The sequence below is a fragment of the Emydura macquarii genome, unplaced genomic scaffold (genome assembly GCF_026122565.2).
Source record: "Emydura macquarii macquarii isolate MOO-44397 ecotype Brisbane River unplaced genomic scaffold, CSIRO-AGI_Emac_v2 contig_499, whole genome shotgun sequence".
NCBI classification, from domain to species: domain Eukaryota; kingdom Metazoa; phylum Chordata; order Testudines; family Chelidae; genus Emydura; species Emydura macquarii.
The window spans coordinates 10,508,003-10,524,872 of record NW_027130636.1 but is presented as its reverse complement, the minus strand read 5'-3'; the positions used below and the strand labels follow the sequence as shown (position 1 = coordinate 10,524,872).

The 16,870-nt window shown below is 43.1% G+C and overlaps 1 protein-coding gene across 6 annotated transcripts in view; it reads left to right on the top strand.

Moving 5' to 3' along the window:
• The window catches only part of PIK3CB (phosphatidylinositol-4,5-bisphosphate 3-kinase catalytic subunit beta), a 317,999-nt gene that overhangs the window by 197,411 nt on the left and 103,718 nt on the right, over positions 1 to 16,870 (top strand). For all 6 annotated transcript variants that reach the window (XM_067538936.1, XM_067538931.1, XM_067538934.1 and 3 more), the window contains one exon: positions 1,139 to 1,259. The gene's annotated coding sequence lies outside the window, so the exon portion shown is untranslated. The remainder of the gene's footprint in view (positions 1 to 1,138; positions 1,260 to 16,870) is intronic.

Below are 16,870 nucleotides of genomic sequence, written 5' to 3'. Positions count from 1 at the left end.
ATGAGAGCGCCATTGATGCTGTCTGGCCACTCCATTGTTGTGCCTGAAAGGCTGTTTGTGGGAGTTTCCCACCTTGCAACATGTTCTAGCAACATTTACAATACTTCACATGCTATGGTAGCACATACAATCCAACAGGATATTAATGTTTAGCAGCTCAAGACTTTTAAAATAATACCAAACAGGCGTGCTTTGTACAGAACATATAATTATATGGCATCGGTAAATATGGATCTTTTGGGGGGGTGGTTTCAGACACAGGATGTCACAACCTGTCAGCAAGTATGTCAACAATGCAGACAACAAAAACGATTCTCTCAGGATACAGAGTTAAAGAAACCCCTATGACAACCCAGTTCCAGGTGGGGGTGATGGCCCCCCAGGCCCAGACACTTTCCTCACCCCCCAGAATCCAGCCACATACTCTGCTGTGCGCAGCTTTGTCCCGTCGGGGGGACAAGGTGCGGCCTGCTCTTCCTCACCCTTTTGCCAGAGCTGGATCTCCCAGCCCTGCTCCTGTCCCCAGACGGATGAGGATCAAGTCCTGCAGCCTGAGCATGCAGAGCCTCCAGGTGCTTGGCTCACTGCGAGCTGAAGAGCCCCCAGTGGCGGACAGCAGCTTTGCAGGGAAAACATGAAATTCTGCACAGAACATTAATTCTGCACAAATTTTGCATTGTACAGTGGTGCAGAATTCCCCCAGAAGTAATAGTGTTGGTTTATGGAACTCTTTAAAAGCAAAAGACAAAATAACCCAACCTACCATGCCTGGTGGGTTGTTATCTGGTAAATCTTTCTGTATGTTCTTTTGTCTGTCTAAATACATTTCTTCATGTTTACAGTACATACACTCTTAGGAAGCATGGAACACTTACAGGAACATTTTCAGGTGTTTTATGCCACCTTTTCTAGTGATGAGTAGTTTGAGGATAGAAGGTTAATTACTAATTAGATGATGTGACGTTATTATTCTAGTATAGTATGTGAAAAGAACGGAAATGTTTTGGTTAACTTGTGGTATTTTTTCATTGAGAATTTATGAAGCACATAAAATTATAACAAATTGTTTAAATTTTCATTTGTTTAATTTCTGTCAAGAAATTACTCAGCTTTTTTTGTTTTGGCTTTGGTTTTTAAGGTCACTTTGGGTCATCTCACACAGTCTTCCAGGAAAACAGTAGTGATTACAAGGAAACAATGCTTAACAAAAATATGTTTAGTGTCCAGTGAAACTCAAGGAGCAAGCACATCTCTGAAGTGTAAGTATCACTTTGAAGTCTTTCTTTAAAAAGTATTTGTTTTCAGTAGTTTAGCTGTTTTTGTATTTATTTATTTATTTTTTTTAAATCTTGACTGAGTGTCAGTGGTACATTAGTGTTATACAAAATACTACAGGGGTCAAATGATTTACATGTAAGAGTACAAAAGAATCAGCGTAATCTTTTTATAAGATCATTGGAGAGGACACTGCTATCTCATTGGCAATTGTAGTATGGTCTGGGATAGCTGCTGCTTCTGTCTAAGATCCCAAGCTGTCTTTGTGTGTGGTTGTGAACAGGACGTGGTCTGGAGCAGACATGATTGCTATGTACTTAAAACCTGTTGGTCATTTTAAAAGCTCTGCCTGCATCTGATATTGAATTTGAAGCTGTAATTCTTATTCAGAAACTACAGCTTTCCCTAATGATACATATGTTCCACTTCTTGGCAACATGGGACAGAACACTGGATAGGAAGTGTGAATCGTGCATGGTTTGCTCATAGAACTAGCAACACACTAGCTTCTGCAGGTTCACTTAGAGATTCATTTATTTATTTTTTGTTTTTCAAACTTCACCTAAGTTTCTTAAATATAATAGAACCCAAATCCATCCTGATAATCCAGTTGGTTCCAGATTGTATGTAGATGTTTGAGTCATGGTCACCAGCATAGTCTAAAATAAAGTGACCCAATTTGTATCGGTAGTTATCACTTATAACCACCCCATTTGGTATTTCATTACGTATTGTTCCAGCTGAGAATCCCTTTGGATTGCTGACTCCTCATGTACAGACCTTTGATGCTTTCCTGTTTTGGTAACAACATGGATGAGGGATGCACAATATTATACTACTGCCTCATCTTGCTACATTTGTGTGGTATCTTCTGAAGTCACTTTGTGTCTTATCTGTTGTTCCTAGTCAGTATTCATTGTTATACAAAAATCTAGCTATTAATAGTTTAGGTATTACAAAATTACTATTCTATTGTACTAAAAAGCAAGGAGAACAGATTTGGGTCATGTTTCCTGTGAAGTAAGTCAAGGTTAATCTAGAGAAAATAGTGTTGGGGCTGATGCCTAAAAATTGCCACAGTGGTTTCCTAAGGTGCAGAAAAAAATTGTGGATAGATCAAATTATTCAGTACATCTTAACAAATGATCCATAGTTTGGGAGTTGGGCTGCATTTTTCTTAATGAAGAGATATTCATAGGCTTAGGTTTTTTTATATGTAAGAAAAAGATTTAGCTCTGTGAAGCCAAGTGCTAAATGTTAAGAAATGTCAAAATTAAGATTGCCTGGGAACCCTGATGGCCCCTTTGATATATACATTAGGATAGTCTCATTCAACATGATGTATAAAGTATATGCCAGAGATAGAGCCTGGGTCTCAGTCCAGTGCCTTGAACACAAGAGAGCATCTTTTTTCTTGCATTCCTTTGTTTCATTCATGGTGCTATAAAAGACGCAGGGTCCACTGATGTCAGTGCGGGAGAGATTCTTAAAAAGTAGGATTTCCCTTGCTCCAGCTCCCTGTTTCCCTGTTGTTGACACTGCTTTAATACCATTGCTTATTGATACAACTCTTGTGTGAGAGGGAATGGGAAACAATACACCTAGGAGTTAGGGTGGGTTTTTTTTAATATCTGTAAAGAAGATTTGTAGTGCTGACTCATACATGACATTGATCTGAATAGTAGTATGGTCTTTCTTGTTGGAGAAGTTACTCTAACATAATCTAATAGAGAAGGTGCAGTTGCTGGAGTATATTTTTAGCTCTCTTAAGAACTCCGCCTGCCAGGAATAGGGAAAGGGAGAGTAAAGGCCTTCACATCTGTAGCCTCCACACACAGCCATCAGTTTACTGGTAACAATATGCAGATTTGTAATTGGACTTTCTAAACCAATGAGTTGAGAAATCGACACTGAAGGCATTAAAGAGAATGTCTCCTTTGAATGCTTATCCTAAAACTGATTCTTACTTTATTAATCTTTTTTTGAAGTCTTTTTTATTAATTTTTTTATGCAAATATCATATAACCTATAAAAGACAATCAAATATTGATGTGTGTCACAGTTCAGGACAACTGCACCTCTGTTCCTCTCTGTGGTCCACCAAGGGCATCCACTCTAGGCCTCCGTCTCCTCAGCCCTCACCTCTCTTGGGCAGAGATCCACGTGTCTGCCTCTTGTGATCAGGGTTAATCCAGACTGCCAGTTCCTTGTCTTACATTGAGCTATTCCTAGCAAAGCAGACTGCCTAAACAGGCCAGCATATGCACTTTGCTTTCTCTCCAGAGGCTATAAATAGTGGAATTGCCCACAGTTATAAATTACTACATAGCTCTTTCTAAGCAAGCACACTTAATCTTAAAGTGAAAGCTTTCCAGAGAAAACATATTAAAAACAATAAAAGAACCTATACGAATACTAAAAAGCTTACCAGAGATGGGGGCTCTGGTAGGAATCAATCTTTCAAACCTTCCCAGGAAAGACAGGGGGGCCCTCTTGAACAGAATGTCCTGTCTGTATGCTGGATCAGAATGAAGGCCCTGAGTTAGTTTAAACTCTGGGTGTTTATCCAAAAGTCCTTTCTCTGTCTGTTGGTCTCTGGAGAATTTAGTTTGAACCAGTATATGTGAACCTCTTCAGGTGGTGGTATCTCTCTGGAAGTGTTACAATCTAAGTGAATTTGCCTAATTACGCCCCCCCCTTCCCCCCCCCCCACTGTTCTTAGTTCCTGGAGGTCTGTGGTGGTCCTCCTCCTCCATGGAGTTACATACAATCCATGGCCCACAAAGATATATAAACTTAATATAGTAAGATTTCCAAAAGATGTTACAAGAAATGGCCATATATTACAATATGTGCTTATGTACAGATTTAAATTTAAACATGAGGCAGTAGCATATGTCCTTCAGAATTGATATAGCATACATAAAAATAATAAAAATAAACTCTAAAATAAAATCTGAGTGATAGATCTTCTCACAGAATAATATAGTATGTAGTTCAGATAAACACTCCCTGCTTTGTGATTGATTGGATGAGAAGTGCTATATATGTTTTCAGTATTAATATTTCCTTAGTGTTTTGACACAAATGTTCATGTATGGGCAAGATCACTATTCAATTTTTTAGTCACCTTTTATATGACAACAAAGTTGCCCCAAATGGCATGAAAATCTAAGAATTCGAGATGCATTTATAAATCAATGTTGCAAAAGATGCAACTGAGGTTTAGCTAAGTCTCTGTACCTCTCTGAAATTGTTAGTATTTGTTTTGGAGTTCTGTTTGTGCAACAATAACCTCTTTGTATCAGAATAGGCTGTGGACAACTGCTTTTAAATCTCAGTGTAGGGGCTAACAATAAGGCTAGTCATGTAAGAGGACTAATTATGAATTTTGGGGGGCAAATCAAAATTCCATCTCTAATTACCATATATAACTATCCAAGTAATAATGATGAATTTTGGGTATGACCATAATAAGTCAAATTTCCCCAGATTGGTCATGTCTCTTCTGTTCCACATGAGCATTTGATTAGCTGAAAGATGGATTCAGGAGTGCACGGTATTTCACACACAATTGGTGTGATCAGTCTCCTCTTCCAAGATGCATCCATGTCCGATTTGGGGAGAATAGTTTTGGATACACTCCATCGTCCTGGAGTTAAATCCAAGGCTGACTGCGAAGAGTTAGAGAGATCTCACAAAATTAGGTGACTGGATGACAACAACATGGCAGATGAAATTCAAGGTTCATAAATGTAAAGTAATGCGCATTGGAAAACATAATGCCAACTAGACATAAAAAATGATGGGGTCTAAATTAGTTGTTACCACTCAAGAAGAGATCTTGGAGTTATTGTGGATAGTTGTTTGAAAAGAGCTGCTCAGTGTACAGCGGCATTCAAAAAAGTTGGGAATCATGAGGAAAGGGGTACCTAATAAGACAGAAAATATCATAATGCTTCTATGTAAATCCATGCTACACCCACAGCTTGAATACTGCGTGCAGTTTTGGTTGCCCCATCTTATGATTCTAATATCTTTTTTGAGAAGTATAGAGAAGGGCAATAAAAATGATTGGGGGTATGGAACAGCTTCCATTTGAAGAGATTAAAAAGTGTGACTGTTCATCTTAGAAAAGAGATGACTAAGGGGAGAATGATAGAAGTCTCTAAAATTATGAATGGTGGAGAAAATGAATAGGGAAGTGTTGTTCTACTTCGAGTGATTGCTCATGTCCATTCCAATATAGGTGAGTGCACGCCACTATGCACGTGTTCCAGGCACTCTTTTCCCCTCAACAGACCCTGTATGGTCAGCTCTGGTGCTCCCTGGAGCCCCACTCACATGCCGCGGTATATGAGGCACTGCCGACCCTACGGGCCCCTCAGTTCCTTCTTTCCGCCCATGACGGTTGCTGGAACGTCTCTTGCTTCTCGCAAGTGCCATTCCCCTTGTTGAACTTTGTTGTTGTTGCATAGTTAGTTAAGTACTGTTAAGTAGAGTAGTTTAGTAATAGAATAGAAGCCCTCAAGGGCTTAGGGTGGCCAGGCCATGCCTGGGTTACCTGGCTTTAAGCCTTGCGCCTCTTGCGGCAAGGCTTTTCCGCTTAGTGACCTTCACGATCACTGCCTCAAGTGCCTGGGAAAGCAGCACTGGAAGGAAAAATGCAAAATTCGTAAGGCTTTCAAGCCAAGGACCCAGAAAGATCAGGACATTAGACTGGAAGCCATGCTGATGGAAGCGGTGCTCCACCCGGTGACCTCGATCCACCTCCGCGCCGAGTATTCCTCAGTGCAGAGCGCACCACCAGCACTGGAGTCTACCCGGCGCAGAGAGGCCTCTCTGGTACAGAAGAAAAAGAAGAGGCAGCGCACGGAGCGCATACACTCCCCTGCACCATTGGGATGGGCGGGGTTGAGTGCAGAGGGGTGCACCAGCCATGGCCAGTAGAGCTTGCTCCAGAACCTGCATCTTCAAGTAGGGAGCCTCCCCTGACTCTTGGGAATGGGGGAGTGCCCCTGCAGGTGCTGTCAACACCAGAGGCTAGTCAAGCGTCAAGAGCCCTGATGGCCTTCCGTACGCTGCCCCTCCCCCGCCCCCCTGCCGAGGGAGAGAGGGCTGGTGTCCCGGGGAAAGCCCGCGCTGGGTCCCCCCGAAGGCTGGTTGAGACCCCCAGGAAGGGTGGAAGAGTCTCCCGCCAGATGGTCACAGAGGGTAGAGTGTGGAGGCTCTCCTCTCAGCAACAATGAGTCTAACTCATCGAGCCGATCCTCCCCGCAGCACCGAAGTCGGTCCCCAGCGCTGGAGGCAGTGCGGACAAGGCGGCGCCACTCGAGGGCCACCTCGCGGCACAAGGACAGTTCGCGCTTCCAGTCCCCGGTACCAAGCTGTTCTTCCACAACCAGGAGGCACTGGACCCGGTCACCGGTGGGGAGCCTGGCACCGAAATGGCTTGCTCATCTCGGCATGATGCAGATCCTGGTCTTGAGAGTCAGGTTCGGCACCACGAGGCTCCTGGCGACACCACTCCCGTTCCCCTAGAGGCAAGCGGCACCGAAGTCTTCAGTGCCGAGGTGGCAGGCATCCTCATCGAGCTCTTCGTGGTGCACCTCGTCTCATCGGCACGGTTCGAGGAGGTGGAGGCGATCCTTGTCCGGCATCTTGGAGTCATTGAGGGGTCAGTCCCCGGACTGGAGCGGCACCAAGGGCCGGAGGCGAGCTCAGCACCACCGCTCCAGTGGCTCGGTATCCCAGAAAAGCAAGGACGCTCGGGGGACCAGCCAACGCCACCACGAAGCTCCTCAGCCGGTGCCGATGCCAGCCCCGGGTTGGCCCCGGGGTCAATGGCAATGGCCTTATTGGGGTCCATGGGGGATGCAAATGGGACAAGGGACAGTGTCTGTCGCATCATCAGGGGTCCAATCGCTGCCCCCCGCACTGGACAAGAATCGCGAAGGCCATTTCTCGGACGAGGAATCAGACCCAGATGAAGCAGCTTCCAGGGACCACAGAGGGCCGCTGAGAGAATTCAGGGTGCACTAGGAGCTGCTTAAGAGGGTGGCCTCTAACTTGAACCTTGAGGTTAAGGAACTAGCAGAGGAAAAGGATAACCTCTTCAACATGCTGGGGGCAGAGGGCCCATCAAGGGTAGTCCTACCAGTTCACGAGAGGGTCCTTAAAATTGCCAAGGCCCTGTGGCAAACCCCGGCCTCGGTCGCTCCTACATCTAAGGGGGCTGAGAAAAAATACTACATCCCAGACGAAGGGTTTGAGTTCCTCTTTACCCACCCGGCCCCGGGAACCCTGGTGGTGGATGCGGCCAACCAGCGGGACAGACGGGGGTATCAAGGGTCCACTCCGGACAAGGGCAACAAAAAACTGGACTTGTTTGGGAGAAACTACGGCACTGCAGTTTAGAATTGCGAACCACCAGGCCCTGATGGGCACGTATAACTTTAACCTCTGGGACACCCTGAGGAGGTTTGCTGAGGCGTTGCCCCAAGACCAGGCAGCGGACTTCGCCACGGTCCTTGACAAGGGGATCACAGTGGCTGGGGCGGTGCTTCAAACCGCCAGTGACGCTGCAGACTCAGCGAGCAGGGCCATGGCCTCTGCCATCGCCATGAGGCAGTGCTTGTGACTGCAATCCTCAGGGCTCTCCCAGGAGGTGCACCAGTCGATTCAGGACTTCCCCTTTGACAGGTCAAGCTTGTTTTCGGACAAGACTGACGCGAAGCTGCATGGCCTTAAAGACTCAAAGGGCCACGCTTCACTCCCTGGGCCTTTATACGCCCCAGGCTTATAGGCGGCAGTCGCAGCCACAGGCCCAACAACAACCTAGGCCACCGCCTAGGCTCTTACAGCCCAATTGGGGCAGGGACAGAAACGGGGTTCGGAAGACGAAACCGGCCTCCTAGCTCGTCCCCAGCCTCCCAGCAAAACTATTCTCCCAAAAACGAAAAAGGGAGAGGATTCTATGCCAAGTATTTCCTCATCCCTAAGGCGAAGGGGGGTCTGAGACCCATATTAGACTTGCGCTGGCTAAACAAATACATCAGGCGACTCAGGTTTCACATGATCTCCCTAGCCTCCATTATCTCTGCTTTGGATCCAGGAGGTTGGTATGCCGCCATTGACCTGAAGGATGCATACTTCCATGTATCTATCCTTCCCAGCCACAGGCGCTTCCTTGGATTTACAGTGGCTGGTTCCCATTACCAATTTGCGACCCTGTCCTTTGGCCTCTTGTCGGCCCCCAGGGTATTCACCAAGTGTATGGTGGTAGTGCTGCCCACCTGAGGCGCAGAGGTGTGCAGATTTTCCCCTACCTGGACAACTGGCTAATCAAGGGCAGGTCCAGGTCCCACGTACAGGACAGTGTGACCCTCACCTGTGCCACATGCAGCAGATTGGGTCTGCTCATAAACGAGCAGAAATCGACTCTATCCCCGGTGCAACGCATAGAGTTCATTGTGGCCACCCTGAACACTTCCCAGGCAAGAGGCTTTCTCCCGCAACCTCGGTTCGAGGCTATGGCTGCGATTATTGCCCAGTTGCACCAGTGCCCCACGACAACAGCCAGGCACTGCTTACATCTGTTAGGACACATGGCAGCCTGCATATATGTAGTGCAGCTAGCTTGCCGCCTCAAACTCAGGCCGCTACAGGCCTGGTTGGCCTCGGCATATGTGCCGAGCAGACACCCCTTGAACAGGGTGGTCATGGTCCCCCCCGTCAGTCCTAGCCTCCCTGAACTGGTGGAGGACCCCTGGAGCAGTGTTGAGAGGCATCCCTTTCAGGGATCTGGTCCTGTCGGTCACCCTGATCTTCGATGCCTTGGATATGGGGTGGGGAGCCCACATCAGCGCCAACCTGGGCACTCGGGCTCTGGACGGGGGAGGAGAGGCGCCTGCATATAAATGTAGAAGAGCTCAGGGACATCAGACTGGCGTGCAAGGTGTTCCTCAGGTTCCTGACGGGCAGGGTGGTACAAGTGCTGACGGACAACACTGCAGTCATGTTTTATATCAACAGGCAGGAGGGTGCGCGCTCCTTGGCCCTCTGCCAGGAAGCCATTTGCCTGTGGGACTTCGCAGTGAGGCACGACTTTCACCTGTCTGCCTCTCACCTTCCGGGGGTGAGGAACGATGAGGCGGATCGCCTCAGCAGGTCATTTCTACCCCACCACGACTGGTCGTTGCACCCGGAGATAGTGACTTCCATCTTCCACAAGTGGGGTGTTCCCCAAATGGACTTGTTCGCGTTGTCCTGGAACAAGAAGTGCCTGAGGTTTTGCTCACTCCGGGGTCGTGAGCCAGGCTTGATATCCGATGTGTTCCTCATCGAGTGGAAGGGGACCCTCATGTACGCGTCCCCACCCCTTCCGTTCCTGCCCAATGTCCTCTTGAAAATCAAGAGACTTCTAAGGCTATGGAGACTGTAATGGGATAGTTATGGTGCTGTAGCTATGCTGGCACGACCCTGTAGTGTAGGCACAGCCTACACAGACAAAGAAGGGGTTTTTCTATTGACCTCTCCTAGCAATGGTAGGGGAGGTCTACATTGGGGTTAGGTCAACAGATCTATGTTACTCGGGGGTGTCGATTTTTTCCTACTTGGTAGGTGATTTGACCTAAATTCGTACTATGTTTCTAAGGCTATGTCTATACTTCAGCCTGTGTCAGCAAAACTTATGTCACTCAGGGGTGTGAATATTCTACCTCCCTGAACGACATAAGTTACACTGACAAAAGTGTTTGTGTGCACGGCATTGTGCTGCCTACATAGCTTATATCACTTGTGGAGGTGTGTGTGTTTTGTTTCGGTTTTTTTTAATGCTGATGGGAGAGGTCTCTCCCGTCAGCATAGAGCGGGGTTTCTCAACCAGGGGTACATGTTACTTGGGGGTACATGGAAGTCTCCCAGGGAAGTCTCCCAGGGTGTCGGTACATCAATTCATCTAGAAGATATTTGCCTAGTTTTACAACAAGCCACATAAAAAGCACCAGCAAAGTCAATGCAAACTAAAATTTCACACAGTAACTCGTTAATAATGCTCTATAGACTATACTCTGAAATATGAGTACAATATTTGTTTCAATCAATTTATTTTATAATTATGTAGTAAAAATAAGAAAGGTAGCAACTTTTCAGTAATAGTGTGCTGTGACACTTCTGTATTTTTATGTCTGATTTTGTAAGCAAGTAGTTTTTAAGTGAGATGAAACTTGGGGTACACAAAACAAATCACTGATGAAAGGGATACAATAATCTGGAAAAGTTGAGAACCACTGGCATAGAGCATCTTCACCACACATGCTACAGCGGCGCCGGTGCAGTACTGTACATATAGAAATGGCCTAAGTCTCATCACCTACTTGGTTCATGGTGAATGATGACTTATTCCCTTTGAAAGTTAATTAACTGAGAAGAATGACTATCTCTTCAGTTAAAAAAGCAGGCACATCACCACTGTATATGGCAATTACTTGCATCTTCTTGGAATGGATCACTAGACAGGTATTACCAATGATTCCTTTTGAACACATTTTATAAGCAAATATCACAGATAATTGCCCTCTCTCCCCATTCTCTATCCTTGAAACTGGTATTAATTAATCTCCAGAGTCTGTAAAAGTGTCAGAAAATGTGGTGTTCTCTTTTCTTTCTTATACAAACCTATTCTAGGGGGAAAATGTTACTAAATGTGAAGGAGGTGAAAAACCACAGTTACCTGCTAATTAAATTCAAGACAGATTTCAAACCGAAATTAAACTCATAATTTGATATTTAGACATTAGTCACAGAGGTCTGATTTTGCTCACATGTTTTGAGAACATACAAATCTCATTGGAATCACTTAGAGATTCAGCTGCTCTGCACCTTTGATAATCAGACCGTTTTTATTTATCTACCAAAATATGGAAGTAGGAGAACAGTTGTAAGTACTCACATTTCAAAATCTTGTCCTCAACTTCCATTATTTAACGCAGATTAAAATATGAGGGAGATGGTAGGATAATGTTATTTTTTATAGCCTTATTTCATTTTAACTTAACAAAGCAATTTAAAATGTCCAACAATTATTAACTTTTGTTGCTTAGCTGTAATGCTTACCTGTCTCTTAGCTTAAAAAGAAAAGGAAGAAATCTATCTTGACTGCTTAAGTCCATGCATTTAAATCATATCTTTTTTATACCAATCTAAATATTACCCAACAATTAAAGCACTTAAACTATATGCCATATTATGTCTACATTTTTTATTTCTTTATTTTTTAGAAAAGTAAATGCTGATTTAAAAAAAAAATCTAATTTAATCAACAATCCTCACTAAAAGGGGCTATCTAATCTTATTGCATACAGTCAGTTCATGCCAGTTTAAACAGACTGCTGGGAAATAGATGTAATATTTATAATAACTCATGATTTAGAAAAACCAGGGTGGATAAAAATCAATGATTTAAAAAACAAACAAAAAAATCCGATTTTTTTAATTTAAATCGGATTATTTGATTTTTTTAAAAAAAACAATAAAATACTAAATTTCTCTCATTTAAAAAATAACAGTTACAATTAAATCTCATCACAAACATACTAAACTTACACTTAGTCTCATAACAATGAATTAATGGCTCTACTCTGTCCAGCCTAACAACCAGCTCTTGCTTCTCGAAAGTTCTGGGCTTTCAGTTTCTGTTTTAGTTTTTCTCAGCAGAGTAAAGTCACATGTGCAAAGAAAGACACGGGCTGGATATGATTGTTGTTGTTCTGTGCTTACGTGGTGGTGGAGCTGGGCCAAGCAAGGCAGCGAAGTTAGTTAAGACGCTGTCTTAAAGGCACAGAGAATATTTTCATTGTCTGGTATTATTCACTCTGCTGTAAACATGGCAAAGATGAGATGATACTTAGAAGAAGAAATGGAAGGATGTTCCTTAATAACATATGACTGCAGAGCCCATTTAATGTATCTTTTAGCCAAAGACTTAAGTACGTCTTCTCCGGTAATAAAAGAAAACGTTATTGAAGTCGAAAAATACTTCCATAACAGTCATTTTGCTTCAGCTTCATTGAAGAGAGCAGGAGGATCCAAACTAATTCTACCTCAAGATATTCGATGGAATTCTGTGGTGGATTGTTTTGAACAATCTATTAAGAACTGGCCTATTCTCATAAAACTTTGTGAAGAAAACCATGATAAAATAGATGGCAGAATCTCATCCAAAGAATCTAACTTTGGATTAGAGGAACATAGAAGATATGATCAGTATACTGAAGCCTCTATCCATAGCCTTAAACAAACTTTAGAGAAATTGTTGCTGAATTGCTGATGCTGTCGAAATTTGGAAGGCATTTCAAGAGACATTGAAGAATGAAATACCTCATCAGAAAGTGAAACTGCAGGCAATAAAGAAGCGAATGGATCAAGCGCTAACTCCACCTCATTTTCTTGCGTACATTTTTGACCCTAGATATAAAGGTAGATGCCTAACTTCTGGAGAAGATGATGCTGCCATGGCATGGGCATCTCAAAATCACTCCTCAGTTATGCCAGTCATAATAAATTTCAGGGCTGGAGCGGAACCATTTAAACAGTACATGTTTGCTGATGGTGTTTTGAACAAAGTCACTCCCCTGAATTGGTGGAAATTATTAGCCAGGCACCTTGAAACAGTTCCTTCAGTTGCTAAGCCAACTTTTCACAGCAGTAGCTTCCTCTGCAGCAGAGAGAGAATATTTTCATCGTTTGGTATTATTCACTCAAAGATAAGAAATCGACAGGGAGTTGAAAAAGCAGGAAAACTTGTATTTCTATTTCAGTCTATGAATAAAAGTGACTGTGGGAGTGGGGAAGATGACAGCTAGTTGTAGATGTTTTAAGGACAGCATACATTTAGGGTATGTCTACACTGCTGAGTGAAGTCGACTTACTTAGTCGACTTTCAGCAGCCGATTTTTAGAAGTCACAGCCGCATGTACACACTACGCTGTTTGCGCAGATCTCGTGCGTCCACACTCACCATGCTTATTTTGACTTTCAAAGCAGTGCACTGTGGGTTGCTATCCCACGGTGCAACTAGCTGCAGTAGCTGTTGGGACGAGTGTCATCGTCTCATGATGCAACACTGTTTCCCCCTCCCTTCTTCTCCCAAACAAACAGGAAAACTGTTTTCGTAACTTGTTTTTACTCCGCGCACTCGCCATTGCTGCGGAGACATGGAGCCATCTCAACTCTGCACTATTACTGTGAGCGTCACAAATACATCGCAGCTTATCGAGTATTTTCGAAGTAGAGCAAGAAGCCGAGGCACAGGCAACAGCGATGCCACCGAGGCTGCACTGCTACAAGCCATCTAGTAGAACAATTCATGATTGCTGCAGGCTGTAATGCATCATCTGCAGTCCGTGGAGCGCAGGTTCTGGTCCAGGGAAACAAGCACAGACTGGTGGGACCGCATAGTTATGCAGCTGTAGGATGATGACCAGTGGCTGCAAAACTTTCGTATGCGAACGGCAACTTTCCTCAAACTGTGCTCAGAGCTGGCGCTGTCCCTGAAGCGTGTGAATACTCACTTGAGACAAGCTGTGACAGTGGAGAAGAGAGTCGTCATTGCTCGTAGAAGCTGGCAACCCCTGACTGTTACCGCTCGGTTGGGAGTCAATTCGGAGTTGGTAAATCTACAGTGGGCACCACCATGATTCAAGTGTGCAGGGCCATCGATAGACTTCTGCTGCGAAGGATAGTGACTTTGGGAAATGTGCAGGACATAGTGGATGGGTTTGCCACGATGGCGTTCCCAAACTGCGGGGGGCCATTGAGACCGCTGTGGCCGCTGAGGTGTTCATGAGCTCGCCAAACATGTCATCTGTGTTTTGTTCCTCCCCTCCCCCCTTCCCCCCATCTCCCCATCCCCACCCCCCGGCCACCCTTTCTAATCTGTGATAGTCTTTCTGCAGCATTTCTTGATGGTGAGGCCAAGACCGAGGTGTCTACAGAATGAAAAAAAATTCACAAGGTAGCCATTGTTAGCAGAGTGAAGAAAATGATAAAACTGCTACAATGTAGACAATACTCCCCATGCAGTGCACAGGGCAAACACAGACCTTCATTCCATTCCGGACATCCCAGAGGGATCTGCTCACTGCTCTTTACGTCGACCTCTGTTGCCAGTGTAGACCAGGCCTCAGTGTTGGGCTGACTTGTCTGTTAGAGTTAATAAAATTTTTTAAAAAATTAAAGAGTTTAAGGACAGCCATCAGCTGGCAACTCAGGAGATTGCTGCAATTGCAAATGTGAAACATTTATGTAACATTTAAGATTGTTTCATAAAACATAAGTGCTATTGTGTGTGTTTGTGTGTGTGTGTGTGTGTGTGTGTGTGTGTGAGATTTAGTTCTTACCATTCCTAATGTACAGCAGCAGCTTGACACAGGTAATGAGTATTATGTACTATTTCCTAAATTAATAAAAATCAAGTTATCTAAAAAATGGCATAAAATATACCCTCCTAGATGTTGTAAAATGCTGTATTGAGTTGTAAATTAACATATTTTAGTGATCAGATTTGCACCATTGTTTAAGAAATATGTGACGACATTTCAGTGGGAAACTTGATTTAAATCAATGATTTTCTTCGTGATTTAAATCGCCTTGATTTAAATCAATCCACCCTGAGAAAAACCTCTTCATGGCAATGTTGTGATGTTTTGAAGTCTTATAAGTTTTGCCATAATTTTGGAATGCCATTTGTATATGAAAGTACTAGGATGAAAAATCTTCTGGCTTCACTGACTTCAGTGGTTTTTAGTCATGCTACTTATATTTATTTTAATCCTTAAACCATTTAAGTCGAGATGGACCTACATGGCTTTGGATGGCCAAAATGTAGCAGGGCCATAGTTCTTCCACTCTGGACTAGTCCAGGAAGTGCAATTGGCCCAAGAAAAATCCAGACTTGTGGTGTGAATTTGAGTTAGTTACTTAATTTGCCTCTGCCTTAGTTCTTATTTGTAAAATGGAAATACTAATACTTCCATCATTTCTCTTGTGTAGCCTGAGATCTTGGGTCAGGGACTTATCTCTTACACTGCCTTTCAGTTTTAAGTGAAGAAGAAGATTCAGTTCCATACCTCCTCCAACATGTGCATTGATCCCTTGCGCACACTCTATTCACAAGCTTTGCATGAGGATGTGAATTTCTCTTGAATAAGAAAAGGGGTTTTTGTTGCTGTTTTATTTTGAAAACTTAATACAGCGTAACAAATCATACTTCATATTCTAACTTGCTTATCCAACTTTGTCACCAGTTACCCTTCCTTCATTTGTTCTCAAATGTTTCCTTCATTGTTTTTGACTCATTTTTATAGTATTGAATGTTTACGTATTTATAAAAATGATTACAAAGATGATATTGTCAGTGCATGGTGTTTCTGGTCTTTAGACTACGTGTTATGCTGCTGCTGTTTCCTAGTATATTACTGTGGTTAGATTGTCATCTAGTCTGCCATAGACAGTGAGATATTGTTTAAGCACTATTCTCTTTGTCTGTGTAGGCTGGCCTTTTCTAACTGTTTTCATTGCTGCAAGAGACTTAATCCCTTAACTGCCACATGACAGAGCAAATAGTAAATAAAGGACTGTATTGATGGCAATGGTGTTCATCTTAAAATGTGGTGGTTAACAGTTATAACAAGTTATTATAAAAGACAAAGTGAAATACTGGGCAAGTAGAAATTTAAATGGATAAAGTTAATGGAAGTAAATTAGTTCTTCGTATTTTTCTTGCCATTTACTTAAAATTGATTAGTTTTCAGTGAAAACTAAAATAAGACTTTTCTGTATTTAAAAATTGTTTTATTCAGTTGATCAAATATAAATTTAAGCTAGCACCTTGTAGATATTGAAAATAAATGTGGCTTTCTATTTGAAAGAGGCAGTTTAAAATAAACTGATTTAATATGATTTATTCGTATTACCATAATGTCTAGAAACCCTGCTCATGGATGAAGACCCATTGTGCTAGGTGCTGAACAAAGAGTCCCTGCATGATGGAGCACTACCTTTTCTTAGTTCATATCTGAACTTTTTATGCCAATGTTCAGTATATGAGTTTGAGGTCAAGTATTTCATTTTACAAGAATTCTGACCAAATGTCTTGGGATATACAAATTACTGCTGACTTCTAAAGTATACAAAGAATTCACATAGGACTAGATTCTACCTTTGCCTTATGAGGCTGCTTTAGGAGAGTAAGTGCTACTGGACATAAGTAAGGATGTCAGAATCTGGCCTTTAATATTTTGGGTTATATTGCTGATACTTTGTTTTGTCCAACTCCCCTCACTGTCTTGCATTCTGTTCTGGTGAATAATCTGTAATTCTTTGTATTAGCAGATGATATATTGCATTATAGTTATGTTGCTTTGTTGATTTAAAATAATGGAACACCACACTCTGCAAACTCCCTATTTAAACATTTAGCCTGTGGAGCATGGAGTTCAGGAGAAAAGGGAAATTTTCAAGCTAAACATGCAAGACAAGATCCCACATGATTATTTTAAAAAGATTGAACTAACTTGGATCAATTTTGGATGTC